General features: G+C 34.6%; 1 protein-coding gene across 42 annotated transcripts in view; it reads left to right on the top strand.

Moving 5' to 3' along the window:
• Window positions 1-27,549, top strand: part of LOC105489121 (protein tyrosine phosphatase receptor type D) — a 2,338,800-nt gene that overhangs the window by 873,909 nt on the left and 1,437,342 nt on the right. For all 42 annotated transcript variants that reach the window (XM_011753819.3, XM_071078808.1, XM_071078779.1 and 39 more), the window contains one exon: window positions 19,834-19,872. The gene's annotated coding sequence lies outside the window, so the exon portion shown is untranslated. The remainder of the gene's footprint in view (window positions 1-19,833; window positions 19,873-27,549) is intronic.

Below are 27,549 nucleotides of genomic sequence, written 5' to 3'. Positions count from 1 at the left end.
CTTGTCATTAATTCTGTTTCATAGAACACATATTCCATTCATCCATCCATCCTTTCATTCAAGCAACCCGTTTTTACTGAGCATATTTAATATTTAATATGTCTAGCATTGGGCTAATAAATAGATTATAGTTCTTTTCCTCAGGTCACCCAGCCTGGTGAAGAAAAAGACACAGAGACAAATGGTATAATATAATAATTGCTATATTGGATCTAGGGGATCTAAGTGAGCTTATGGGAAGAACACTTGAGTTTATTTGAGGAAATCCTAGTTTTCTTAGAAAATAGGAAATATGAGCTAGGTTCTTAAGGGAAGAATTCACATGGATTCAATGTAAGGACAGGGACATGAAAAAGGAAAGACAAAGTTAAACCTTAAACATAATGCAGTCATATTCCATCCAAGATATAAATGGAGACCTCTGAATTTAAACTTTAGAGGCTCAATAATTACACATGTAATTTGCAGAGAGTGCTTGTGACATATTGGACCTTGATTTTTGAGGCCTTGATAACCTCCACCATGCACAATGTGGATCTTGTCAACTTTAATACCCTAAGCTCACCCCTTTAAAACCACCATCACCCTGGCAGACATCACCTTTATAAAATTTTGATTTCTAAAACCAAAATTTCTTTATTTTAAAATGTATGACAAGCAAACACAAAAGAGAGCTAGTGTTTTTAAATGGCAAAAAATAAACAAAGGGAACAGTCACTCCCCACATTAGCCTTGTATGCTTTGGCCTGACGAGTATTTTTGTAACCAAGAACAAAGCCCTCAAAATATAGTGGAAACATTGACAGACACTTAACTGTACCAGCTCTGATGGGCCCAGCCATAATTCACTTCATAATACAAATTGATATGTTGTCCAGAGGGGTCCCTGTATTGGTGTTATTGAGTGTTTTCTGAAACGTTCTGGTTCTGGGCTATGAAGCTGCAAAATGAAACTGAATGATTATTTCTGGAATAGATTCTGTACTGGACCCCCTCATTTACAGTAGCGATATCCTTGGGGAAAGACCACAAGGAAATGTCCAAAGAAACTGAAAATATAAAATAATAAAGCAAAACAAAAAATCTAATGCAATGAAACAAAGTTTGTTGTATTAAAAGTCTAACATTTCTTCTCACAAGGCACACTTAAAAGCAGCACACCGGAGGTGACAAGGGGGCAGCTTGCTTTAATTTAAGTGGGGTTAGTTGTTAAGTAGAGAACAAGTACACTCTGTATTTGCAAAATCATGCAAGGGGCCAAAGTTCAGCCATTCCAGTGAACTTGCCAAGCAAAGTATGCCGTGTGTTTTATAATATAATGCAAATGACCTCAATCTGAGGTAGCAGCATTTCCAAATACCATTTAGGGCTTTAATGACTTGTCTTAGAAAGGTCGTGCCAGGCCATATTTAATGGATCTTCTAAACAATGTAAAAAGATTCTTCTAAAATTGTATACAGCTAATAATTTTAGTGTAAAAATAATTGTCCTCCATCCCCACTGCATCTCCTTCCCCAAATGAAACTTTTGAGGTTTCTTTACTGAAAATGTTAATGTCATTTTCTTATCTCTGGATCTGAGTTCCCTCAACCTTAATCTTAAAGTTCCATGTGCAGAGTTAGAGTTCTGATAATTTAAAAAGCTCCACAGGATTCTGAAAATCAAACTCAGAGAATTCTGAAGGCACACTCCATTTTTACAAGAAACTAGTACACAAGGATTCTAGTGTCAGCTTTTCCGCTGTAAACTGTATAACCTTGAGTTTATTATAACCTCTATGAGTCTCAATTTGTTCATCTCTAAAATGAAGGTCGCAGACTATCTCTTACATTCTTTAATGTTGTTCCATGATACCATTTAAGCCGGCTAATGAATTACTTAAATATCGAAGTCCACATTAAGCCTTATGGAAAAGCATAACTGGCAAGATTTTCCTCTCAATTACTTGTGCTAATAGGGGCCAAAATGGCATGGATACTTTAAATTCACAGATAATCCCCAAACTTCAATTTAGCTAAGTATTCCAACCTCCTCTCCTGCCAAACCATTTACAGGGGATTGAAACAATTAGCACATACTGACTGGTATGAAATTTATCTCCTTTATAATTCCTTCATTCTCTACTGCCTTACCACTGAGATATTTTCATTCTTACAGTCCTAAAAATAGAAATGAAGACTAAATCGAATATAGTTGTATAATCTACCAAATGGTTATGTTTCAAAATATCCCACCACTGTTATGATTTTTAATACTAATTAAGAGCCTATCCTGTGTCACGTGCTTTATATATCACTTTATTTAAACCTCACAATCAGCTTTTTGAGTAGCGTGTCAGTTTTCTTTGCCTGCTATAGCAAAGTACTACAAACCGAGTAGCTTAAACAACAGACATTTATTATTTCATAGTTCTGGAAATGAGACATGCCACCTCCTGGCTCTGATGGTGTGCTGGCAATCTTTGGCACTCTGACTGGTAAATGCATCATTCCAATCTCTATCTTCATCTTCACATGTCATTTTTACTGTGTCTCTTCTTCACGTTATTTTTAAAGGGACACTAGTTATATTGGATAAGTGACCCATCCTACTTCAACATGACCTCGTTTTAATTTGATTTCCTCTGTTCAAGTTGATCTTTCCAAAGAAAGTCACATTCTGAGGTACTGGGTGGTTAGGACTTCAAACACATCTGTTTTGAGGGTGACATAATTTATAAGAGGTTGTGATCATTCCCATTATTATTCCATTGTAGAGATGAGTTAACTAAGGTTCTAATGTTGCATTAATTTGTCTGGAGTTCCAAAGTCAGTCAGTGGTGAAGTTGGAATTCACATCCACTTGTCAGAATTATTTCTTAGTGTCCCTAAGCTTTGAGCAGTGATTTTAAAATAAATGAATAAATAAGCCTGGAACCAAAGTCATCTTGCAGGGAACCTATAGTAATCCTAGGAAGTCTAATAATGGGGTACTCTATTTTTTAAAAATATAAAATATAAAATATAAAAAATATAAAAAATATTTTTTAAAGTTCAGCACTTAGTAGTGGAGATTTAAAAACAGCACCTAGGAGCACTTTTCTGTTTGTTTCATTGTGTGGATATGAGTGTGCTTGTTTTGAATCTTCATTCAAGAATCTGTCTGCTGTGGCAGGAGAGGGCCCATGAACATTCTGAAGTCATGTAAGTTGCATTGGAAAATCAAAATTAGGCACCATATTTGATTTTTTTATGCAGTGATGATTTAATGTACTTTAATGATTGTGACATGTAAAGTCAACTGGCTGCTCATTAATCTTGTTCTGCCCTGAGCACCTCCATTTGATGTCCTACACAGAAGTGGAATAGGGCAGAACCTTGGGCCTTTGGAGGAAGCATATAGACTTCAGGAATTAGGGAAGGGGAAATAAAATTTAGAGATTAAATAGAAAAGTTTCCATGAAGCCCTGAGTCCCTGGAGTTCATAGTTTTCCTCTCCTCAAGATATCTTGTTAGTGGTTGAAAATATTTCACTTATTTAAGATTTCTTATATAATAAAGGGCAACCTGCAGAAGAAACTACACACACACACACACACACACACACACACACACACACCCCTAGTGCAAACCTCTGTGGGAAGTTACAGAGCTTCACATTATAATTTAATGTGAATCTGTTGGGCTCACCCTTTGCTTTAAAGAACTCTTACTGAGATTGGTTATGGTGAGGTAGATAGAAGTCTTGATGCAGAACTGGATTAAACAAAGGGAGGAGGAGTTTTGGACCATGTTTTCTCATCAAAGAGAATGCGTGGTAGAGGCATCATGGTTTGCATATGTCTAAGCTAAGGGAGTCTATAATTTCTCTGTAATGGTGCTATAGATTAGATGTTTAATCTCTATTTCCAGCTATATTTTTTGGATTGCTTGATAATTAAAGCAAAGGCAACTTTTGAAACCTGTGATTGCCATTCACAGTATTTTATTTTTGAACATTTCAATAATAGTTACATAGAGTACATAATTGCTAGAATAAATTTAAAACATCTAATCATCACCTTTGATTGCATTTAGGATATGCACTAGAGAGAGGAATAAAGGATTTGGCATATTGGCAAAACCTTTGCAATTTGTATTAGTAATGGTGTAATGTTAAGTAAAACTGGTTTACATTAATCATACAGAAGTTTATTTTTCACACTTGTTTTCAATTAAAATACCCATCTTCAAAACCCCAGAGCTCTTTGTTATGAAGGCTGTGCAAGTAGTTCTACACACATTAGTCAACATATGAGCATCTTTCATTATTTTATATATGCAGTGAAAAAATATTGCTGGGTATTTCAAGTGACCTTAGCTAAATCCAACTTCAACTTTATGAAACTTATTTTTTTTTCTTCCTCCTCCTTTTAATGGATGAGGGGAGAAAAGAGACAGGAAGCATGACTAACCTGAGAGCTATTCTAATAACTATAGTCCTAACTTTTGCCTTACGAGGTTTCCAAATGAACTGTCAGACTCTTTATATAAATCCTTTCCTGAGGCCTTCCTTCCTTAAAAACATTGGAACACACAAAAAATGATTTATTATTAAAAAGGCATTCCTCTTTTACTGACCCTGTGGTGTGTACATTCTGTGGATTCTATATAGAATATTGTCTTGTTATGGAGTCATGAAAGGAATTAAGACTGTTAAACAATGATTGATCTGATAATAGTAAATATCTGATAAAGTCATCCAGTGTTTTATTATAATCACTGCTCTTAGGGTTTAGGGGATCAATAAATAATCCCCTGTTCTTCCCCTCCTGAGACTGGAATCAATTCAGAATTAAGACTCAGGAGACAGAGAAATGGAGGTCAAATAGTTTTATTATAGAGATGATTGGAAAACGTGGTTTTAAAGGTGTGGGCAAAAAGGCTTAATACTCTACCACTGAGTTAAGCTAACTTACCAACTTAATTACTGGTGCGGCTGACCAACCAAAGGCCTCCCCAACAGAGCTGAGTTGCCCCCTCCCTGATGATCACATGACAGCATAGAAATTGACTGAGATTTGAAACTGACAGGCATGGAGAGAGGCAGGAGTCAAGAGGGGGCTGAAGTGGATGTGCTCAGGGTCTTCTGCCAAACTTTAGAATCAGAGGAGTAAAGAGAAGGTCAGGTGGATTGTTCTAATGGAGACACTCACAAAAACCAGAGGAAAGAGGAAGAATGGAGATTATACTCCACATCCTGCAGCTACTGGTTCTGTCAGCTTATTGGGTTTTACCACACTATTGATTTTTCCCATCTCAAATTATCACCAGCCATGTTGTCAAATGTGGATTACAATAGTACACAACAAATGAATATCAGTATGCAGACAATAATATAATGTCACTGATACTGAAAGAACCAAATGTGGACACTATAACTCTTCCATTATTAAATTTCCAGAGGTTGACATAAATCTCCAAATGAAATCACTTTGCTGTGTATAACTCCAGTCAAAGCAAAGGACAAAATTCCTAAGTTAAAGGCCAAAGAAATGAAAGCCCGAAATAATTTATTTGCTCAGCCAGGCAGCTAACTGCTCTGATTCCCAAGTAGTGTGGGTGACTTCAGCAGCTGTCACTCATTGAAATTGGTTGTAGTTCCTTCGGTACCTCATCAATGCTCCTCCTCGTTGAGGTAAGCACCATCCTGCTTTTCTCTATCATTATAATTATTTAAGTATGTATCCCTTACAGTGTGTTGTTTATTTTTCTGTTTTCAAAATAAATTGAATCACAATGGACAGATATTTTTTCTTCTTTATTTTGATTGCCTTGATTTCTGAACTGTCCGTGTTAATGCATGTAGCAATAGCTCGTGGATAGAATATGGCACAATTAAACACTTCTATGGATCGTTGCCCCTTTTAATTTTTGTTATTAAGAACAATTCTGGTGTGAACATTCATGCAAATATGCAAATATTTTAGTGTAGGATTCCACTGTTTAAAAAGTACAGAGGACATGGAAGTAATAAAAAGTAAATAAGTAATAGGACATAGAAGATTATTACCACCCTATCTTTATATGCACCAAGTTTAGAAAACACAGCAACCCACTATTTTACAGCAGTGAACCTGTGATTCACTGGTGAATGGTGGAAAGAATATATCCCAGGAAAATCTTGCTTGGATCACCCTTGCTGAGATGCCATTCAGTTCATGCCATTTTTCTGGACTCCAAGAGCTGTGGTCACCTGCGTGATCTAATTCTTCCGTCATAAGCTTAATCACAATGGACCATGACTCAGAGGAAATCCACCAGTTTATACATTCCTTTCTCAAAGAGTGTTTTTGAAACTTTCCGGCCATGTTGCTAAGTTTAGAAATTTGTAAAAACGGCAGACTCGGGCCAGGTGTGGTGGCTCACGTCTGTAATCCCAGCACTTTGGGAGGCCAAGGCAGGTGGATCACCTGAGGTCAAGAATTTGATACCAGACAGGCCAAAATGGTGAAACCCCATCTCTACTAAAAATACAAAAAAATTAGCCAGGTGTGGTGGTGGACACCTGTAATCCCAGCTACCCAGGGGGCTGAGGCAGGAGAATTGCTTGAACCTGGGAGGTGGAGGTTGCAGTGAGCCGAGATTGTGCCATTGAACTCCAGCATGGGCGAACAGAGTGAGACTCTATCTCGGGGTAAAAAAAAAAAAAAAAAAAAGAAAAGAAGGCAGATTAAGTCACCAGATATAACCTGAGGCACCATTTTTTCCCCAAAGAGTATATTCAAAGCAATTTAATTTTCAGCTCCAGTTTCGTAACGAATGTGGATTCTGTCTTGTGGCATGGCTCACACACTCTATTGTGAGCAGATATATTAAGTTCCGTGATGCACCAGTTGCTGCCATGAACTCTAGATATGGAAATGCTGAAACCTGTGAAACATGTCTTCTTGGGAGGGTTCTTCTTGTAGCCCCACATTTATTTCATATGGGAAATCATGAGCTTGGACAGAAGCTGTGGATAGTCCTGAAATGTGCATCCCCAGGTGGTCTGCTAAGCCCAATACCTCTGTCAGTGGCTCCTGCTCAGAATGCTTCTTCCCTCTTTTCCAGGCTTTGAAAAACTTGTACTCTTATAGGGACATCACAAACTTTTCATTTCTACAATATATTTCTCTCTGGCAATGGAGAATGACCCTGGTATTCTATTTCCTCATATTGTTTCCTTACAGATTTCTAGGAGGCTCAAGTGAATTTTTAACTGTTTAACATGTTAAACCTTTCCTAACAGCTACAGAGCTACTACTGTTTGTAGATTCAGAATGTTCTGTTTCCTTTGTAGTCAACTTTGCTTTGCAGTCCATATTTTATCTTACGACAGTTAAAAAATAAATGAGTACTGCATCTGCCAAAAAAGAAAAAAACATGAAAAAATACTTTTCAAACAGATCTTGTCTACCTTCACACCCTAAAGTTAAAAACTCTGACCCAAGATGTACATTCCTGCAGAGCATGTCACCTAGCTCTGGATTCAGTATATTATCGCCTGCTGGGTTCTCGTTTACTATGTTTTGTCTTTTCTATGCCTTATTTCACTTCTCATCCAACTTCTCAGAATCCCTAATGGCTAAGCAACACTCATATCCCAATTTGTTATAAATTATGCCAATTTAGTGAATATTAACTCACAATATTTACTTGATACAATTTTACGAATTCTATGTTGATCTTTTTGGCAATTTTCCTCTGAATTACGGATGTTCAGATGCCATGTGGTCTGATTATCTAAGTATTGAAGAGGTGGTTCCCCATTGTGCTAATTACTCTATCTGCAGATTTGCTCCCCTGATAGATTTAGATATGTTTTCTCCAAAAGAGTTGAGTCTCTGAGACTGTCTCCTTTCTTTGATTATATTTATTGGGCACAAGTAACTTTCTGATCTAGTAATAATTAAAACCTCTTTTCTTTTTTTCTGAAACCCTTCTAAAAAGTTTGACCTGGGCATGTCGTCTCTTGTTTTATATGTGCTTAGTTTACCCTTTAAGATCACAATATACCTCTCAAGAACAATCTTTTTCTTCTTCTAGATCAAACTGTTTTTATTGTTTCTTTCATAATTTCATTTTCTTGGGCAGACTGAAGTACATTTTTTAAAGCATTGCAGATTTTCTCTTGGGTTTCCTGAGAAAACTTGGTTTCTCATAGTAGAGTATTTATATAAAATCTTTTTATTTAATTTGCAAAGTTAATTGAGTTCTTTTTATCCATCCCAACCAATGAAGATGACATATTTTTAAATAAGAAGGCCACCATTTTGTTTAATGTGTTTATTATTAAAACCCATTATATTGTGATTTCAGTTGTTCTCTTGTTCTAAAGACAACTTATGCTATAACTAAGTGGTTGGGGGGCGGAGTCAAATTGAACTGACACATCATCCATGTGAATAAAAAAGTTGATCTTTTTTACAGTTTTCTTACCTTAAATCAGTTCAGAGAAACTAAACTTTGGAGAGCTATTCTAGCATTTAGCTACCTTACTATATACGGTATGAAAAGCACTGTGATGGGGGCAGGGAACACACTTTAGAAACTGAAATATGTCCTGTGTAGCTAGAGTACAGTGAGGAAAACAAAATTGAGTCCAGAAGGATAGGCAAAGGGCCAGAGTCTACAAGGTTATCTAGACTGTGACAAGGATCATGTACAATAAGGCACTTTCTGCTCTTGAGTTCAGAATCTTCAGAAAGTTTGTACAGGGGAAAGAAATAGTTAAAATTATTTTGAGGAATTGCAATATGTAAATTGATAAAAATCATGGGAACACAGCTGAAAGAAACATTCATTTGCCCTGCCACAATGGTGATAAAGAGAGGGAAATTTAATAGGGTGATGTTTTCCAAATTTTAATTTCATAGTCTGAGTCATTTTGGTGGAAGAAAGAGAAAGGAAACCTTTGTGCTACTTGCCTCTGGTGGGACTGAAGCCTTCATTTCACTTCTAGGAAACAGTTTAACAACAAAAAGTAGTCAGAATTACTGAATTATTCTTGAAAATAAGTTCATATTTAGCATAGTCCACAGCATTTAAGGCTGTTTTGTTTCCCCATTGCATTGAAACAGCAGCCACACAATTTCATATTATAAAAATTGCACCAGAAAAAATAGAGACATGATAAACTGTAGTGTTTTAAAAATATCTGAATTTTGAGTTTTTTCTTCTCGTTAACTATTTTTATAATTATAATTTTTAATAATTAAGTTACTTTTCATGTTTAAAGTACTTTATCAATCCACTTTTTTAAAGACATTAAAAAATGTTTCAGTCAAAATCACCTATTTGCTCTCTATGAATTTGAATTAGCTTGTTGATTATGGAAATGAGATTCAAGAACACACTTTCTATTGATTTCTGATATATAGATAATATTCCAGGGCAGCATTAGAACGGCATGCAAATGATACACTCAAGCACATATTTATAGTTGTAAAATTGTTGGTATTATTAAAATTGCTGGAGGGCTTACATAAAAGCTGTGTGATGAATTAGATTATGATGTAGTTTATATTAATCGTTAGTATTTATCTAGCCCTTACTAATTATCAAGCATACCAGGCGAGGAAATTTATATTCTTTTATTAATTTCTATTCTTCATTAATTTATTTACTTTTTTACTTTTTTATTCAACATACATATACTCGATGACATATTTATGTATATGTATATTTCACAAAGTATTTGTGACAGTAGCACTTTTCTTCCAAGTAAAATTTAGGTAGTGTTCACTTATGTCATTAGAGAAGTCATTGCTACAATAGCAAAGGTTATGAATATTAAAATAGGAACCTTATGTAAACAAATTAGAGCTATTTTAACTAAATTGAGATAAGTTCTGTAAGTTCACTATGGAAAATGTATCACTGGTCATTAAATTTTCAAACTTATTCTTGCAGAGTTAAATAACTAACAAAATTGATAACAATATATTCAGTCCTCAACATCTACATGCAAAGTGTATAAAACCCATTTGTTTTTACTTAAATCGTTTGCCTCAATTGCAGCCACTCTACTGTAAAACAACTCTGGTTTACCTCCAAAAGAAAGGTAATATGTCTATTTCCAATTAGAAGACTTGTAGATAATTGCATGAATCTCCTTTACAATATATCATTGATTATGACTTGTTTGGGAAGTGTGATCATTTGGAAGGTTGAACTAAATCTCCTCAAATGAGTTAAAATGCCTATTCAAAATGGTGGTAATAAGTATTCATGCAAGAAAATTCCTAGGCTTACAGAAATGCTGTTAAGTTGAAGTAGTATATGTAAAAGTCTTACAAACAGAATGACTTCATCAAGATGCTGCCCACTCAGATGCATTTTGTAGAACATGTACATTTTAGGATATAGGAGGTGTAGATTATTTAATGTCACTGTTTCTATAAGGAGTAGAGAGGCTATAATATATAGATTTATTTGATCAATTAGCCTGCATATTTTCTTCTTGGATAAAAATTCAAGACCTTATTGAGAGTCCAATAGAAATCATCAAACCAACTCTTAATTTTTTGGAGGGAAATTTATACAGTCAGTATAAATTGTGTGTGTGTGTGTGTGTGTGTGTGTGTGTGTGTATAGTGACTAAAGTTTTTGGTACAAAGCAGTAAGACTTGGAGTATGGGGTTCCAAAGGAGTGTTTTCATTTCTTCTTCTGTCTTATCATGACAGTTACAGGTCATTCCTTTGGAAAAGGAAGAGGGTGTGGATTGTGAACAGGTAGTGTCAAGAAATAGGTCATGGTTTATGGTGCCAGAGAAATGGGCTCTTAGGGAGGTCAGATGGTCCGTTAAGTCCAGGATTATCTAATATTGAGGCCTCACTTGAGTTCAAGCACTGACCTAGGTGCCTTCATAGGAATAACTTATTTAATCCTTATAACATTACTGAGTTGGGTAATTAGAGCTAGGCATTAAGATCTTCTGTTTATCCGGGCGCGGTGGCTCAAGTCTGTAATCCCAGCACTTTGGGAGGCCGAGACGGGCGGATCACGAGGTCAGGAGATTGAGACCATCCTGGCTAACACGGTGAAACTAAAAAATACAAAAAATTAGCCAGGCGAGGTGGCAGGCGCCTGTAGTCCCAGCTACTCAGGAGGCTGAGGCAGGAGAATGGTGTAAACCTGGGAGGCAGAGCTTGCAGTGAGCTGAGATCCGGCCACTGCACTCCAGCCTGGGCGACAGAGGGAGACTCTGTCTCAAAAAAAAAAAAAAAAAAAAAAAAAAGAAAAAGGATCTTCTGTTTATAGATAAGAAAACTGAAGGTTAGGCAAATTATGCAAATTACTGCAACTAAAAATCAGTAAAGTCAGAACACAAACTGTGACATTTTGGTTCCAGTCCTCTTGGACTCATAACATGGCTGCCTCCCTCCAAAGGATCTGAAATATGTGTTTGGCTTGTGATTTTACATTTATATAAAATCGTTTTATTTATGAATGAATTTTTATTATCCACACATATTTATTTTTTAAACACTGTTTGAGAGCCTATGGATCAAGAGCCATTGCAGGGGGATGTAGAGAGAAGGTAAGGATATGTGGGAACTGAGTATCCCAAAAAGCATAACTGAAAGGACAAGATAAATTATATAAATAAGAAAGTAAAAATACACATCATTTGGAGAAATTGGTATGACATAGAAGTACAATCATGCCTATTAATTATTAGAAAGGAAGAAACTAAAGAAAGATAGTAACAGTAGAATTGATTTTAGGTCTCTGTATGCCAGTATAATGAGTATGTATAACAACAAAACAAAACCTTGCGATTTTAGCAAAAGTAGATGAATATGATCCCACAGATATGTCATTTGAATTACACATCTTGGTCAAAAGAAGCTAGTAGAGGAAAGAAAGAGTTGATATTTATAACAGGTGTATCTAAGTGGAAACACTAAGGTCTAGGTATAAAAGTCTAGTTGTTACATATTTGAGATGAAAAAAGGAACATACCATGTTTTTTTTTTTAAAGGTTGACAAAGAATATGGCTCAGACTCTCTGATGACCTCAAAGTTTTAGCATAACATGTTCCTAAACAAGAACTACCTTTCCTTAACCCATATCTCATTCTGAAAAGGTATGAATAATGCCCTTTTCTTCCTTTCTTCATCAAAATTACAAAAAAGAAAATCATACATGTAATTACAATTATATTTCTATAAATTACCATTTATCACTTAATGCATGATGCTTCTAATTTGAGTATTCTGCATACATTTATCTACTAAAGGTGAAAGTGAAGGACACATTTATTTTTACATGCTCTTGAAAAATGCTCACTGAAGAACATTCCACATTGTTGACAATCTTGTTCTTGGTCCCCATCATTCATGCTCCTTCCTTGCACATCTCTTTCTTAAGTTTCTCAGCCAATTTTACTAATTTAATTTGAACAGACACTTCTCAAAAGAAGACATTTATGCAGCCAACAAATGTACGGAAGAAGCTCATCATCACTGGTCGTTAGAGAAATGCAAATCAAAACCACAATGAAATACCATTTCACACTAGTTAGAATGGCAATCATTAAAAACTCAGGAAACAACAGATGCTCGAGAGAATGTGGAGGAATAGGCATGTTTCTACACTGTTGGTGGGAGTGTAAATTAGTTCAACCATTGTGGAATACAGTGTGGTGATTCCTCAAAGATCTAGAACCGGAAATACCATTTGACCCAACAATCGCATTACTGGGTATATACCCAAAGAATTATAAATCATTCCACTATAAAAAAACATGCACATGTATGTTTACTGCAGCACTGTTCCCAATAGCAAAGACTTGGAACCAACCCAAATGTCCATCAATGACAGACTGGATAAAGAAAATATGGTACACAGACACCATGGAATACTATGCAGCCATAAAAAAGAATGAGTTCCTGTCCTTTTCAGGGACATGGATGAAGCTGGAAATCATCATTCTCAGCAAACACAGGAAAAGAAAACCAGACACTACATGTTATCACTCATAGGTGGGAATTGAACAATGAGAACACATGGATACAGGGAGGGGAACATCACACACTGGGGCCTGTTGGGGACTGGGGGGCTATGGGAGGGATAGCATTAGGAGAAATACCTAATGTAGATGATGGGTTGATGGGTGCAGCAAACCACCATGGCATGTGTATACCTATGTAACAAACCTGCATGTTCTGCACATGTATCCCAGAATTTACAAGTATAATCATAAAAAAAAAAAAAGCCAACTCAAACATTTCTGGATTTTTGTTGTTAACTTGTAAAGTTCATAAAAAAAAAAAAAAGTTATACTACTGCTTTAAAAAAAAACTATTTCTTAAATTTCATTTATTGCCTGTGTATCTATTATTGGTCATTAATTTTGTGTCCTTCTTTTCTCCCATGTTTCTTCTATCACTAAAGTACTAATTCCAAATCTGTACCTCCACTTTGTAACATTCTCCTGAGCCACAGATCTACATGTCCAGATTTCAGAACTATGTACCCAGAAAAAGCTATAGCGTCTTCAAACTCAATACATTTAAATTTTACTTTATATTCCTCTTCCACTTCTTCATATTGCTTTGTTTTAGTGAAGGTCATCATCACCCAGTTGACCCACACCTTATTTGCCTTATCTTCAAATTGCCAACTACCAAAGTCTTTCCATTATCAAGTCTTTCAAATCTGGTCTCAAATTCCAGTTTCCAGTGTTGGTTATATCTATTTCCACCATGAATCTCAGACTCCAGCCACACAGAATATACTACCATCTATGTTGTTTCATATGCTATTTTCTCGTTTAGAATATCTATTCACTCCAGTCAAAGCATTCGTTGACTTTCCTTCAAAGAGCTGGTAGCTTCCACTAGTGAATTTACAGTCCAAGAATTTACTTTAACATGTAATACTTTCCACTAAAATTATTTACTCTTGTATTGAGAAGAAAAAGGAAAATACTGATATGGGTCTATTAATTTCAAACAAAACCGACTTAGAAATAAATAAAAGTGGTTTTAGAGGCTGGGCGCGGTGGCTCAAGCCTGTAATCCCAGCACTTTGGGCGGCCAAGGTGGGCGGATCACGAGGTCAGATCGAGACCATCCTGGCTAAAACGGTGAAACCCCGTCTCTACTAAACATACAAAAAGAAATTAGCCGGGCCTGGTGGCGGGTGCCTGTAGCCCCAGCTACTCAGGAGGCTGAGGCAGGAGAATGGCATGAACCCAGGAGGCGGAGCTTGCAGTGAGCCGAGATCCCACCACTGCACTCCAGTCTGAGCAACAGAGCCAGACTCCGTCTCCAAAACAACAAAAACAAAAACAAAAACACACAAAAAAAGTGGTTTTAGAGATAAAATAGAACAACTTCATAATAGTATATTGAACAAAAGACTATGAAAATTTCAAATGTTTATATATTTCTTAACGGCTAATATACATAACGAGGAAAAATGATGGAGCTTACAGGGAAAAAATGCCAAATCATGGTGGGATATGATAACATGCATCTTCTAATATTTGAACAGACCACAAGATCAACACATTTAAGGTAATTTATGTATGTAATTATACAATATAATTTTAAGTACATACAGAGCATTCATGAAAAATGACCAGATGCTGAATCCTAAAGCAAGTTTCAATACATTCAGAGGATTGAGATCATATAGAGTAAGTGCTTTGTGTACAAATTAATTTGAGCTAGAAAATTTTCAGATATTAGGAAATTTAAAACATAGAAATTTGTATTTTTGGAATTTCTTAAAAACTCAACTTGAAAATATTTAGAAATGAATACAAATTAAAATGCTGTTTCAAAGTGAAAACCAATATTGCAAGTGAAACCTGTAATTTTTATATATATACACATAAATATATACATATATGTATGAAAAAGGCAGAAAAACAATATAAGTATCTCAACAAGTTAGGAAGAAAACAGCACATTTATCTCAAATACAAAAGAAGATAAATAATAAATATCAGAAGGTAATATAATGGAAAATACTATATATTATACTGCATACAACAGAGAGGATCAACAAAACCACATTTGGTTTTTTAAAATGAACTGATGAAAGTAATAGTGATGCAACTTGCCAAGTAAAAAAATAGAGGATTCAAGAAAAGCTAATGTCAGTTAAATCACTATAAACCCTGATGATATTAAAAGGATGTTGAGAGGATGTTAGAAATTACTTTTCTAAAAACATGGAATTTTGAATAAAATTTCTAGAAAAATACAACTTAAAGATGAGAAGAGCAAGAAAAAGACACTCAAAGTAATTATATAACTATTTAAGTAATGTAATGGACAACAGAAAAACCCTTTATCATTAACATTCTAATAGAAGTGTGCTTTCTTATTATGGTATAAAAATATCTAGCAAACACTTACAACAAATATCACACTTAGCAGCAGTGGTTCCTTTTGAAATAAAGACAAGGATGCCCAGTATCACCACTTCTATTCAGTGTTATGTTGGTGTTCTTGTTAAATGCACGAATGCAAAATATATATATGCATATACACATGAATTAATGCATACATACATGCATGCCTTTTTAGTAAAGTTAAAGGATTTGAATGGACTAGATAAAACTATTATTGTATGACTGTAGATAGTAAATTGAAAGGGATGTACCAGATTATTTATTTTAATACATGATTTTTTATTGAGGTTCCTCCCTAAATGATTAATAGAAAATCAAATGCATTTCTATATACAAGTAATAAATATAAAAATACCATGTCTGATAACATAAAAATATCAAATAAAAATGTACCTACTGAAAGATGTAAAGCTATATGTAGAAAATTCTACATTATTGGGATAAATAATACCATAGAGTGAAAGGCAACACAAAATGGGAGGAAATACTTGCAAATCATATATCTAATAAATTATTGAGATCACTTAGAACTCAACAATAAAAAAAAAACAGCCCAATTAAAAAGTGAGCAAAGAGGTAGGGTGCAGTGGCTCACGCCTGTAATCTCAGCACTTTGGGAGGCTGAGGCAGGCAGATCACTTGAGGTCAGGAGTTCGAGACCAGCCTGGCCAACATGGTGAAACCCCGTCTCTACTAAAAATACAAAAATTAGGCATGGTGGCATGTGCCTGAATTCCCACCAGGAGGTTGGGACAGGAGAATTACTTGAACCCAGGAGGCAGAGGTTGCAGTGAGCCAAGATGGTGCCACTGCCTTCTAACCTTGGTGACAGAGAGAGATTCCATATCAAAAAAAAAAAAAAAGTGAGTGAAGAATTTTAATACATATTTCTCCAAAGAAGATAAACAAATGGGCAATAACTATATGAAAAAAAGAATGTTCAACATTAGGCATTAGGGAGACAAAAATTAAAACTACAGTGAGATCCATCACACTCCACCGTATAGCTATGATTTTTTTAATAAAATAGAAAATAAGTGTTGGCAAGGATGTGGAGAAATTATAAACCTTATGCATTGCTAGTGGGAATGTGAAATGATGCAGTTGCTGTGGAAAACAGTTTGGCCATTCATCAAACCTAGAATTACCAGATGACCCTGAAATTCCTAAGTATATACCCAAGGGGACTGTAAACAAATATTCACACAAGAAAACACATACAGGAATGTTCATAGCTTTGTTATTCATAATAGCAAAAAAATGAAAACCTAAATGTCCTTCAGCTAGTGAATAGATAACCAATATGTAGTATATCCATTCAATGAAATATTTTTTAGCAACAAAAGGAATCAAGTCCTATTATGTGCTACAGTATAAATGGACTTTAAAAATATTTTAAATTAAGCCAGACACAAAAGGTCACATGCTGTGTGATTCCATTTATATGAAGTACAGAATAGGCAAATCCAGAGAGCTAGATAGTAGAGTAGGAGTTATCAGGGGAAGAAGATACAAGAGAATCAGATATTGGCTGCTAATAGGTACCATGTAGGTGCTAACACCTTTCTTTTGAGGTGTTAGAAACATTCTGGAATTAGTAGTTATCTTTGCACAAACTGAATATACTGAAAAAACAATGAATTGTATATTTTAAAATAGTAAACTTTATGTAAATTATGTCAATATAATAAGAAGTCAACACACTTATATTGAAGGAAAGAGTAGAAAAATCTACTCTACCAGCTATCAAAGAATGCTATTAGGTATATTGTGTAAGACAGTACAATATAGACAAATTGTTCAGTGGAACACACAAATGTCTAGAAACAGAGCCAAGGATGTATGGGTACTGAATTCATGACTAATATTGTAGAGCAATTTGAAAATGTCATATTTTGAATAAATTTTGCTGGACCAATTTGGAAAAATAATGAAACTTTACCCCAGCTCAAAATATAAATTTCAGGTAGATTTTTGGATTAGATGTGAAAGGCAAAGAAATCATAATATGAAAAGATTTTTAGAAGCAAATACAGAAGCGTATATATGATTATTTTATGTAATAAATGGCATGCATAAGTAAAGATTCAATAGGACTGCATTAAAATTAACAATAGGTGTTCAACATAAGAAATAATAAGCGAGTAAAAGAGGAAGCCATGAAATAGGAAACAGATTTTCACAATATATAACCAACAAAGGACTCACATCTAGAATACATAAAGCACTTCTGTGAATTGATAAGGAAAGACCACCCATATAAAATGGGTAAAAATAACTTAAGAACCTTCTCAAATGACTACATATGTATGACTAGTAAACATATGAAAATGCACTAAAATTTGTAATGAAGGCAATGTAAATGAAAAGTACAGAAATATTCCACTAAATAGTACACTGATGGCTAAAATTGAGCAGAAAACAAATATTTTCTGGGAAACGTGCAACAATGGCAATTCTCGTAACACTATTTAAATTATTTGCTAAAGTAGAACATAGGTGTATTTTCTGACCTACTAATCTCACTCTTAACAAAGGATGCTTATGGTAGGGTAATTCATAATAATCCCAAAGTGGAAACAATCCACATAGCTGCCAGTAGTGGAATGAGTATGTAAATTGTAGAATATTTATCCAATGGAATACTATAGAGTAATGAAAACTAACTGCAGTTATGAGCAACCAGATGAATGAATCTCACAAATAAGATATTAAGGGAAAGAAACTAAACACAGAGAGATGTAGTACATGATTCCAACTAAAGTTTAAAACTTAAAACCATAGGCTGGACAAAAAAATCCAGATACTTGGACAAACACATGTAATTAATAGTTTACTGAGATTACAGTGTATGATATATCCAATGACATCATATGATATGTTCAACGTGTTGTCCCTCCCTGGTAATGTGCATTCAAATGCCTTGCAAAGTTGTGATGAACATGAGACATTAATGCAGCATGATTACAAATCTCTGCGCATGCATCTCTGTGTATACATACAAACTTACCCAGTGTGACAGAACAAGCCACAGGCTTCTGTGTAGTGGTTATCTTCAAGTTCTTTATCTTGTAATAATAATTACATGAGCATTGACTTTGTGATAATTTATTGAGCTATACGCATTTGTATTTTTGCAAATCTTTTGTGGATTATATCTCACCACAAAGAAATAACTTAAAATATGAAAATAAAAGAATTTATCAGATTATTTTCCAAGGTCATTAATAGAACTAAGATCCATGGACAAAAGTTTCTAAGAGATCATCCATTTTACACCTTTGAAGCCAGGCTAGAGAATTCAGTAAGCTCTGTAAATAATACCACAAGATCCATTACTTGCTCTTCAAAAGTGAAGCATTGATCTTCTCAAATGATTTTGGACCCTAGAGAAGGAATATTAATAACTTTCTTCTGGGCAATTTGTTACCAATTAGTAGTCTAGCATTATAGAGATTATTCTGGCCCAACAGAAATCACCTAATTTAAATTTTCTGACAATAAGATGCAGACACATATTCATATGCACATATAAAACCGCACACAATAGTGTCAACTCCTTTTCACACTTACTGTGTTCTCCATTCTCTTTCAAAGAAAGACATGTGTTTTACTACTCATACAATGTGTAATTTCAAACTTGATTCCCAAGGCAAAAAGAAAAGGCTACCATCAAATGTTTAAAGAATAATCTCCTTTATTTTATAATAGTAATGGCTAGAAGTTCAATATTTCTGCTCAAACACAAGCAGGCAGGCATATTTGCAAAAGGCCTCACAATGTTTGCCATTGCCTTTACACAAGACAATATTTATAAAACCTTTGTATCCCATGGCAGGTGCTGGGTCTCCTCTTGGGAATTTGTGCTGTTCAGATATTGCCTTTCATTTGAACTTCAAACACCTTTAAAAAATAGAGGCTGCATTTAACTATCATTTAAAAATTAAAAAGCTTTCATTTTTGTCATTATAATATCTTTCATGGCTTTACTTTTCAAAACTAAATCAAAGCCAAAAGTAATTATTGTCATAGCCAGCAAAAACCTGAAAAATGGTAAAAGTTTTTTTAAAATGAAACTTTGGTCTGCTTCTCCCATAAAATCATCAAATGCATGTACTAATTACTGGAGAATTTCATGTGCATTTAATAATAATCTCCCTTCTTTGAGAACTTAGAGAATTAACCAAATTATTATAGTCACCTAAATAATTGGAAAAAATATTTTCTGGAGCCAGAACATTACCTTTTATTGCTTGTTTTAATTGCACAATATAAGGTTAAACACTTCAGTTGAAGTGAAAGACACATTTTTGTCTACAGAAATTATGTCCTAAAGTATTTATTCAGTCGGCAGTACTTGTAAATAGAATAATGTTGTAGGATTATAACATTTTATTGTCCATTTTTCTAAAACAAAAACTCTTGTTTTCTGTTTTTTGTCTGTTTTGCTTTTCATCAGGCTTGGACTCCTGGATTGTCTGGTAACTTCAAAAATCTGGTAAGATACTTTTTTCTTTGGGACTCTCAACCCTCTGATATTTTTATTTCGTTTGTCATTGTTCTTTGGAGTATCTTTTTATTTCTGTGTCAGACTTAATCCTTAAAAAAAATTCTCCCCTCCTTTCCATCTTCTGAGTTTGACACTCATAAGGACAGTTAGAAAAGATCAATTACATCTTAACCCATATAAGACAATCTGGTAAGTTTAGATACTTCTTGGAGATTCAACTTCATGAGTTAGGAGAACATTCCAAACAGAGGGAACATTTGTTTCTTAAGGAAACTAAAATCCCCACAGAAAGAGTTTGTGATACAGGAAGGAGGATTATGCAGGTAAAATGTGGAAAGTATCAGTCTGAAAATTTTTCTTTAAAAATAGATCAAACGCAGAAGCAAGATAAAAACCAAAGATGAGCTGACACAAAAATTGGGTGTTTAAAAGTTTTTCAGTAGTGCAATGCTGATAGTATAATTTACATGTTATAAAGTTAGAAATACACTGAAGGCACTGATCTTTTCCACATGGAAACTCTTAAAATTCTTACAGCATTTTCCTGGGACATGCATTATAGGGATGATAAAGCTGAATTGGTTGAGATAGGAGGTTTTCTGTGACGTCGTGTATTTTTCCAAACAGCAGCTTTGTATTCATGTTCGAATGCACCCAGTCCTTTTTTCTTCAAATATTATTGAAATATTGCTCACCGTCCAATTCATACATTGGGATCCTACTATGTTCTGAGTGTATACAAGATTATAAAACATTTTATCTCACTTAATACTATGAAGAAATCTCTAGCTTAGATACCTGTGTAGACTGGATATCCCAACTTGCCTGATTAAGTGACCCTTTCTATAATACTGAACCAAGAATGAGATTCCAGCCTGATGGACTGAAGGAATACAGTCTTGTACTCCATTATTTAGTAATAACTGGGTATTGCTGGATTGGACTGGGAGAGCGTTGAAGGTCCAGTATCTCCTTGCTGTTGTTCATTATCTTTCTGAAACCAAATGATTTCAGAATTTCTCAATATCTTATAATCATTTCATTTCCATGCCAGTTTCATCCTTCAAGTTCACACTTCCCACCAAACAGTACCACATTTGATAGTAAGCTGTCATGTTGAACAAACAGTACTGAAGACTTGAGGTTAAACAGAATTATTTCACACAAACAGAAAACTTAAAATTGTATATCAGATCTCATCACTAAGAAAGCTACTGAATGGTGCCTTTCCCACAGAGATGTGTACTTTGTTTCTCTCCATCATCAGTGCACCATGTACCATAGGGGTCTGCATCTCTCCTAGAAGAATACATTTTGACATGTTTCTCTCTGTCTTATTCCTCATATTTGAGCCCTGCAAGATATGTGAAGAATAAGCTGACATGAAAATATTCTGTTGTAACTTTAACCAGCCCACAGTGAAGGCAAGCTTGTTTACTGAGAGACTAGTTTAGCCCTTCATTGTGCAGGCTTTTACTAGGCCTGAGTAGAATTTTGCATTACCTTTGGAGAGTTGTACCTAGAAATTTCTGCCAAACAAAGAAATATCTATTCACAATGATGAATTCAGTCCTTCATATTTAACCATAAATATGAACAAAAAAACTTGAAATTATATTTTTTCTTAGTAATTTTTTTTTTGAAACAAGGTTTCACTGTGTTGACCATGCTGGCCTCCTGGGTTAAGCAATCCTCCTACCTTGGCCTCCAGAATCGCTGAGACAACAGAGTCACACCACGGTCCCTGGCTGCCTTAATGATTTTTAAAAGTATTCATCAAAATATTAGCCAATATTTAGCCTCAAAATGAGGATGAGGGTTAGCCTCCCATCTCCCTTAGCACTTTCTGCAAATCGAAAGCTTTGCTTATGCATTTATTGAGGAACTGGGGTCTTTTAGGTAGTAGAAATTTTGCCTCCCCATTTCCATCATAACAAATCCTAGAGGCCCTGTATACTTTTTCCATCCTAAAGCTTTCCTTAGTTGCAAAAGTTGGATCTGGACCCTCCTCCTGTAATTGTCCTTTTGTCTAAATTCCATCATTTTTCATTTAAATTGTCAGTATGAATTTCCAATTCTGGATGGCCAAAATGATCTTTTGGGTGGTTTCTATCTTCTAATATATCTTATTTCAAATCCATTCTTTATATACTACCAGGTGATAGATTCTAAAACAACATGTATTCTCCTGTTTATCTATTTGTTTTTTAATGTGACCAGTCTGGGAAAATTTTTGAGCTTTCTTCCCCCAGTTTGGTATACAAGTTATACAATTAAGTATTGCCACACTTATCCAAAAGCAATCTTTCTTCAGTACATCCCAGAAATCTCAAAGCTAATAAGGTTGTTCTGTTTTCTCCCTTCACAAACCCCACCGTCACTATTTCTGCTTCTGTGAACAGCATGATCAGTGTATCTGCTCAGATCCCCATTTTCTATTCATTCCTCAAGGCCAAATTCAAGTCCCACTTTCTCCTGGAAGTCTTCATTGTTTTAAATATTGTACCTTGATTCCCCCTCTCCTTGAACTCTTTGTTTTTAAGATCACAAAGTATAGCCCTTTACCTTACACTGTCATATGTTCTAAGGTTCCTGTGTTGTGTACATATTTTCTACTCAGCAATTCTGCAAGTTTGTTAAATGAGGAAACAATGTCATCTTGTTCTCTTTACTGCAGCATACCTAACACATTGCTCTATGTTTAGTAGTTCCTCAATATTTTCAATTAACTAACCTATTTAGGATTTCACCTTTGCTTAAAAAATAACCTTAAATTTTCATTTCTATAATTGTTTGCTTCTAATTATCATTTTCAAAGAAAACAATGCTGTGAACGTAAAGGATTGTTAATAAAATCTCTAAAACATCCTGAATTATCATGGTACACTCTACAAAACTGAGTGCCATTTGAGAGAAAAGAAAATAAATGTAAAATTCAAACCAGAGTAGTATTGAAATACAAATTATAATATGCAAATTTAGATTCCAAATTAAATACATTAAAATATACTCCATTAAATTATTATATAATTCTCAAGCTAAAAAAAATTTACTCTGAAACTAAATACCAGCACTAAAAATTTACTTCAAAATAAAGAACTGACACTTTCCACATAGCAGGTAAAATATTTACAGAAAATCTTATTGCAGCATTTTTTTTTCACTTAAATAAGGTAATGTGTTTAATGTTTACGAATCATTGAATTTTGTATCTGTGTGTGTAATTGTGGCGATTTGTTCCAATTCATGTATTTTATTTTCTGCACCTGGATGTTGGACCTTTTAAGAGGTCAAAATAATAACATGCACCGTGATGTACACTCAAAGAGAATTTGAATTGTCAAGCTTTCACCGTTTGGTAGGTGCAATGCTAGGTGCATTATCTTTGTATTCTCATTTCATGCTTCTAATCTCACTTTGTAAAGGGCATTTTGATATCACTTTAGAGATGAGACTAATGGTCAGAGGGCTTAATTAGTTCATCTACAGTCTCACAATGAATCAAGATGCTGAGATTTCAGTCTATCTCTTGGACTCCAAAGACTATATTGAGATGCTATTGCACTAGTAAGTTTTTAATAAAACCCAATTCTGCATATATTTGAGTAATAACCCTGATCTGGAGCCCTTAAGAAAGTTTATATATAGCTGGTTAAAATGAGATTTTATCTTTTGTACTTACATAGTTATTGAGAAAACTTCAGAGATGATTACTTTAAATCCAAGGGAAAATAAATTGTCACAGCCCATGCCCCAATGTTAGATATATGTATACATGTCTTTTATATCTTTTATATATGTAAAACCATGTCATTAATAAGTGAAGCAAAATCTATAGAAACCCACTTAATCCTTCTGCAGTCACACAATGATGATTAATGACTATTTCATTTCCTCATTAGTGTTCTCAGTTTTCTAATGCCAATTTTATGCAAGTTTGGCTGTCCTGATTTTTTTAAACAATATTACAGGTAACTTGCAAATTAAATTCATGTGCTTAGCATTAGTCATACAATATATTTCAAATAATACAAATTAATTCAAATATACTATTATATTTTCCAAGAATTGAATGCTATTTCCATCTAGAGAGTTTAAAAAGTATATTTCTTTTATATGTGCCAAAATATTCCAATGTTTTGAACTACTCTCCCCTCAAAAATTAAATGTTTTGTGTTAAAATGATGTTAGGTTTTTCAAGGTTGTTATGTTATGTATTTAAATTATAGAGAACAAACCAAACGTATATACCAATCTCACAGTTTTGACTTGTTAAGCATATAGTATATCAAAATGCTTTGCACATTTTAACGTTATACACAGTTATTAAATTTGTTATTACTGCTAGTATGCTATCCTGATGTAAATTGACATGATATGAGCATAAATCATGTGTTCACTGACCAAAGGAAGGAATCATACTCTCATGAATTTATTAATATGTTCGTTCTCTCACAAACCATCTGATAGGGATTGGGTAATATAAAAAGGATTTGACATGACCCCGACTTCAAGGACCTTAATTTTATGTTTCCTGTATAATTATGTGCTTTTATTTATTATTTTTAAGAAATGTTATTTAAAATTATGAGCATTTGCTTTAAGCCTTTTATTAATTCCCTTTAGCTTGCTGGGATAGGCTATTAGAAATCATACTATTTCTAGAGAGATACTATTAGTGTGCATAAATATCTGGGTTTCTTTCTTTAGTGATCATATAGGAAATCATATTTTCCGTCCACCTTGCAGTTAGGTGGGGTCATAGGATTACTTCTGGCCAAGGGAAAATGGAAGTAAAGTATATCACTTCTGTGCAGAGGAGGTAAAAAGCTTCTATGTGCATTTTCAGTGTTTCTCTTCCTCTGCAAAGGAGATTGTAGAGGAGGCATACGTTTGAGACAGCAGAGCCACAAGACTGAATCATCCTAATCATTGAGTCACCTGATGGAGGACAGTTGCAGTGAAGATTCTCTCAGTTTCACAGCTAACTTTTCTAAACAACAGATGAATTCTGTTTTCTTAAGCAACTGAGTTGCATTTTATTTTTTTGTTTGTTTGTTTGTTACAGCAGCATAAAACCCGCCCAAACTATTCAAATTGTCCTTGGGAAAATGGGCACTATTATGTTTGGGTAATTCTGAAATCTAGAGCCATGTTTCCAAAGACATATTTTGACAATTTTGTTTTAGACTTTGAAATAATTCTCTCCTAACTTTTACCAAATAACCTGCAGTACCACTTACTTGTCTGGCAAAGCAGGCAACTTAGGCCTCCAAAATAGAAGACTCAGGATAAATAGTACTAAAAATTATTTTTTAACAATCAGCTATTATTGACTTAACAAATGTCACTAGATAAACTTAAAAAAGCATGAAATAGGAAAAAAACTCTACAAGATACCCATCTACGCTCAAAATGGTCTACTTTCTAATAGGAAAATGGACAGCATTCTTATAATAATAGCTGAAGTTCTTTAATCTTAACTGTCATTAAGCAACAATCCATATTAAAGACAATCTAACAACAATTTCTAAATTAAAGGAGCCAGGAGCCACTGTATCTTAGGTGATTTTATTTTGATGCGGTGCCGAGTTTACTATGTTCGACTCTTGCCGTAGTTTCTGGAATGACCTGAGTCACCACCTGCTTCCTATGTCTTTGGCTCTTTTTACCTTTTAGAGTGGAAGTCTCCCCCTGCGATTTCATTTTTACTTTTTAGGATCCATAGTAATTTAAATGCCACCAACATGCCAACTAGCGTCATTCATTTCTACAACAGCTAATTAGTTAAACATAACTTCTTTTCTTCACACATAGGACTAGAGATCAAAAATAATTGTATACAATTAACTGGAATTAAAAGGATTTCGATTTATCACTAAGGAAGGAGGCCCAACAAATTATGACTCATAAAGTATTTTGTGTCAGTCACTAATAGCCTCTAAAATATTCATGGGACACGTATTCGTTTTCCCTCTGCGGATAAAGACATACCAGAGACTGGGTAATTTATGAAGAAAAAGAGGTTTAATGGGCTCACAGTTCTAGGTGGCTGGGAGGGGGTCTCACAATCATGGCGGAAGGTGAAAGGCATGTCTTCCATGGTGGTAGGCAAGAGAGAATGGGAGCCAAGCGAAAAGAGGAAACCCCTTATAAAGTCATCAGATCTCATGAGGCTTATTCACTACCACAAGAATTACATGGGGGAAACTGCCCCCATGATTCAATTGCCTCCCGGTGGGTTCCTCTCACAACACATGGGAATTATGGGAGCTACAATTCAAGATGGGATTTGACTGGGGACACAGCCAAACAATATCAGAACATTGAAATCTACCTCTATAAAGTTTATTCAATGTGTAAGAATCAGAATTTCTACATGTGGGACTCAATCCAGCTTGAGAGGTTACATACCTACAATAGCTTTCATTCACTGAGTATCAGCTTGCTCTTCACCTAATTTCACCATCAGGATAGCACTGAATAAACATTTGCAAGACAGCAAGTTTCATTTTAGAAGGACTACTAGTGTTTAAACATGTTTCCTTGGCATTAAGCAAAAATTATATTATATTCATAACTTGCCCCTCAGGGTAGCACAGGACTTATGTATTTGTTAACACTCCAAGGAATTGACTCTAAGAGTGTTAATAATTGGACTACATGGAAGAGTGTTCATTTAGTGGGAAGTTAAACTATCTACTTTTTTATTTTAGCCTCTCATCTGACATAAAATATTTATAAATGTTTTTATGAAGATAATTTAATTTAATTTTGAGACAGGGTCTCACTGTGGTTATCCAGGTTAGAGTGCAGTGGTGTGATCTTGACTTAATGCACCCTTGACATCCCAGGCTCAGGTGATCCTCCTGCCTCACCTTCTGAGTAGCTGGGATTACAGGCTTGTGCCACCACACCTGGCTAACTTTTTATATTTTTAGTAGAAATGGGGTTTCAGTATGTCACCCAAGCTGCTCTTGAATTCCTGGACTTAAACAATACACCTGCCTCAGCCACTCAGAATGCCAGAATTATAGGTGTGAGCCACCACGCCCGGCCAAGAATAATTTAAATAGTGATTCTAATAAATCTGACATTATCTATCATATTACTAATATATTGAAAGAACATTTTGTGGTTAATTAAGCACACATTCACTGTATAATTTCTTGCCTCCTGTCCTAAATCAAGCAGCTCTTCTCCAGGTGTTCACCAAAATAGAAATACTACCCTATAGTTCTTTCCTAATTTCAAAAGCTCTCTGCTTATTATTTTCTGTTTGTTGTTGTACATTACTTTTTAACAAAACCTTGGGTACTCAGAACACTGTACTTATTATTTAACAAATATTATGTGGTTTTGGTACAGAACATTCTACAATTTACAGCTGACACTCCTATCCACTTTTCATTCTCCTCCCTTATTTGTAATAAGAGAATATTTCCACTTTGCCGGAGCCTGTATACCATTCTTGCTATAAAAACTCTAATGTCAAAGAAAGATGTATACCTTGAAAAGTTTTCCACAAACATATTGAGACATATGAAGATGTCTTTTCACATATTATTTCTATTTTCTAGTTGATGCTGAATTGACTTACCATTTTTGTAAATGAGAGATAGTGGAAGATGATTGAGATTCCTGAAATGCAAAATTATAAGATAC

The sequence above is a fragment of the Macaca nemestrina genome, chromosome 14, assembly GCF_043159975.1.
Source record: "Macaca nemestrina isolate mMacNem1 chromosome 14, mMacNem.hap1, whole genome shotgun sequence".
NCBI lineage: Eukaryota > Metazoa > Chordata > Mammalia > Primates > Cercopithecidae > Macaca > Macaca nemestrina.
This window is presented reverse-complemented; position numbering and strand designations above follow the sequence as displayed.